This window comes from Neofelis nebulosa, chromosome 10 (genome assembly GCF_028018385.1).
Source record: "Neofelis nebulosa isolate mNeoNeb1 chromosome 10, mNeoNeb1.pri, whole genome shotgun sequence".
In the NCBI taxonomy this organism is placed as follows: Eukaryota; Metazoa; Chordata; class Mammalia; order Carnivora; family Felidae; genus Neofelis; species Neofelis nebulosa.
The window spans coordinates 88,744,188-88,747,787 of NC_080791.1; the positions used below are offsets into that span (position 1 = coordinate 88,744,188).

Below are 3,600 nucleotides of genomic sequence, written 5' to 3' on the forward strand. Positions count from 1 at the left end.
TCACAGGGAACACAGCTTGACTGGAGATCGTGGAAAGGCTTCCCCAAAGAAGGGCCATTTCGGCTGCGGTGTTTGGCGAGGATCCCAACTATTGAAAGCATATCAAAACCCTCCTAGGCCGTGTCCTGTGAACTTTGCCTCTGGGAACCCTGGTCATCTTTGCTGTCAGCTAGTTCTGGTTTGGCAAAGCCAAACATTGTTTCTAGAATCAAATGTCATCAGGAGGCACATCCTGTGGCCTGAGGTCAAGATACGCCAGAGTGAAGGAGGCATCTGGCGACACATCGAGCACCTCGTTCTCTTTCTCTGCCCCCACCTAGGGCTGTGGGAGAGAAGGCCGGTGGCTGACACTCCTGGGGCCGGACTTGGACTATCCCTCCCCATTTCCAGTTTTGAGGGTTATGTCAGGAATGAGTCTCTTCAGTAAGAGGCAAAGAAAAGCATTTCAAATTGCTCTGGTCATTTTGGAAAGTGATTACTCCAGCTTCTCCATCCACCCCCCTCTCCCCACCCAACTGTCACACAAAGACACAGAAACCAGGTCTATTACTGGGCAAGAGTTCTTAGGATCTTGAGCCTAATGTCCTGTCTGCTTTAGCAGCAGGAGCCAGAGAGTGACCACACTGCTTTCTTCCTCTTTGGAGGATTCTGTACAAATTCTCGCTCTGCATGGGATCACCCACGCCCTGGCTGGGCCCAGGGTGTTAGCATCCTTAGAAGCACAGCAGAGGGAGAAGAAACCCTTTCTTAGGGGGCTGAAAAAAGGACAACGGGGGCTCTGTCTCCAGGGCCTGCGCCAGTGAATCAAGGAAAGACCACGACCCATGTGAGGGGTCCCCTGTTCTCCAATCAGTTCTCTAATCAGGGTGCTGAAGTCATTTTATGAAATCCATCATTATGAAATATTGTCCTAACTCTGAATAAGAGCCCATAGCCCCACATCCTTCCCCCACCCCTAGCAAGGCCATGTGGTGCAGCGGTCCAGTGAACAGATTCTGATGCCAGAGTGCTTGAGTTCCAATTTTAAACCTTGTGACTTCAGGCAAATCATCCTGTAAGCTTGGCTTTCCACATCTTCATGTAAAACTGATAAAAGCACATGTGTCATGGGTTGTCTTTTTGAAATTGAGATATAATTGACAGATAACATTATATTAGTTTCAGGGATATCTGTCATTAGCCTTTTTTTTTTTTTTTTTTAATTCTTGAGATAGAGCATGAGCAGTGACGGGGCAAGGGGGGTGGGGAGAGAGAGAGAGAATCTTAAGCAGGCTCCACACTCAACCCGGAGCCTGACACAAGCTGGGATCGTGACTAGAGCTGAAATCAAGAGTCGGACGCTCAACCTACTCAGCCACACGGGCACCCCACCCTATCAGTAGCTTTTTATTTTTATTTTTTAAAATTAAAATCCAAGTTAGTTAACATATAGTGTAATAATGATTTCAGGAATAGAATTTAGTGATTCATCACTTACATAGAACACCCAGTGCTCATCCCCACAAGGGCCTCCTTAATGCCCGTCACCCATTTACCCCGTCCCCCCACCCAACACCCCTCCAGCAACCCTCAATTTGTGCTCTATATTCAAGAGTCTCTTATGGTTTGTCTCCCTCTCTGTTTTGATCTTCTTTTTGCTTCCCTTCCCCTATGTTCATCTGTTTTGTTTCTTAAATTCCAATCATGAGTGAAATCGTATGATATTTGTCTTTCTTTGACTGACTTATTTCGCTTAGCATAACACACTCTAGTTCCATCCACGTAGTTGCAAATGGCAAGATTTCATTGTTTTTGATCACCGAGTAATATTCCATTGTATATCTATACCACATCTTCTTTATCCATTCATCAGTTGATGTGCATTTGGGCTCTTTCCATAATTTGGCTATCGCTGATAGTATCATTAGCTTTTAAATTAAAAAAAAAAAACGAGCTGATGTAGATAACGGGCATAGCACAGGGTCTGAGCTCAATCACTGATGTCACGTCCTCAGGAATCTAGATTTCTGGCTGTTGCTGCTGCCTGCTGAGGGATGGTCTAGTCACTAGCTGCTGAGCACATAGCAAAAGCTGCAGGTGAGAAGCAGGAGATCTGTTACCCATTTTCTCTGTGACCTTGGCCAAGTCACTACATCTGAAGACCGAAGGCCTGAAAATGAAAGAAAATGGACTCTAAGATCCTAATCAGCACTTTATTATTTTCAGGAGGGCTCGTATGGGTCGCTGGAAGGAAGGTAAAAGCTCCAAATTACTGGTGTGCTCTTCAGGACTTCCTTTTCTCTCCTGGAATCTTCCAACCACGGCACCCCCAGCCCAAGTTTTCCCGGATGCTCCTGGTAGAGGGAGAGCAGTTACTCATGGCAGGGTTCCACCTGCTGAACAATGGTGTATGAGCCACTCTGGAGGTCACCTGTCCCGGCTTTCTCTCTTTACAGACGAGGAAACCAAGGTCCAAAGATGTGAAGGGCTCCACCCACCATCACACAGCCGTGGGTCCCGGAGCCGGGACTGGAACCTGCTTTCTCAGACTCTGTCTGCCACACCCACTGCTTCTTCTCTTCTACCCGGTAAGCAGTCGAGCGCAAGGTAGGAGTGACACTTGGACTCCTAACATGAGGAGCTTCACCTGGAACCGACTGACCTGAGCAAACGTAGTTGCTCCTTTGAGGCCAACACACAAAAGTTGGGAGACCTGTCTTGCTTCCTGTTCCAGCCCAAGCTGGCTGTGTGTTTTGAGTAAACTACCTAAATGCTCTGTGCCTTTTCTCCACCTCAGCCCCAGCTACCCTGAAAGCTGAACTCCGGCCCTAATCCCTTACCGTAAATCATTACACGAAAAGCCCCAAGGGGAGAAAGCCTTGTTTTAAATGTGAAGCCGCTCAGAGGGATTGTTCAGCCCCCGACTTCTACTGAGGGACTCTGAAGCTTTCTGCCCAGTTCCCAGTTTTGTGCTCGGCTTTGGAGTTTTCTCTTGCAGGGAGTGAACAAAGCCCATTTAGAAACCCAATCCTACCCACCAGCCATTCCCTGGGGTCTAGGCCCAGCTCCTGGATCTATCTGGGCGGCCGAGAGAGGAAAGTGCCTGCCGCCAGATTCAATGGGCCCATTATGCTCGGCTAATTCCACAGCAGAACACTGTGTCTTTGAGGGCCTGGCAGTAACTCGTCCTACCTGTTCAGAGTCAGTACGTCCTGTTTGCTGGAGGGATGAGGGAAAGCAGCACACATCACATCTCAGCGTCGTAAATGCCATTTCGAGTTAATTATTACCACGTACAGTAGTACTGTAGTCAAACTCTGCGCACACCAAGTGTCCTTCCCAGGCAGGCTGGCGGGCAGCGCATAAGGGGGTCATTGTGTGCGCTGGGCGCGGGAGGGAGAGGCGCCTGGGGAAGCCAAGTGTGGTCTCATAGCTCACACCCTCGGGAGGGGGGAGGCTGGGACACTGGGCGCATGTTTTCTCATTTTATAAGGCAGTCTGTTGACCTTCACTGTTGACATGGGGGTACTGGTACTGAAGGTGAAACCCATGCCGTTGGACAAAATACCCTCTCGCTGTAACCTGACGTTACAGAACAGTGGCCGGATCCCACCCAGGAAC

General features: G+C 48.8%; 1 long non-coding RNA gene across 1 annotated transcript; it reads right to left on the bottom strand.

Moving 5' to 3' along the window:
* Positions 1-1,350: 1,350 nt before the first annotated feature.
* Positions 1,351-3,286, bottom strand: LOC131487693 (uncharacterized). Its single transcript, XR_009249892.1, has 2 exons — positions 3,172-3,286; positions 1,351-2,149 (listed from the first exon to the last, which is right to left on the bottom strand). It is a non-coding gene; the product is annotated as an uncharacterized LOC131487693 (long non-coding RNA).
* Between the last annotated feature and the right edge of the window lie 314 nt (positions 3,287-3,600).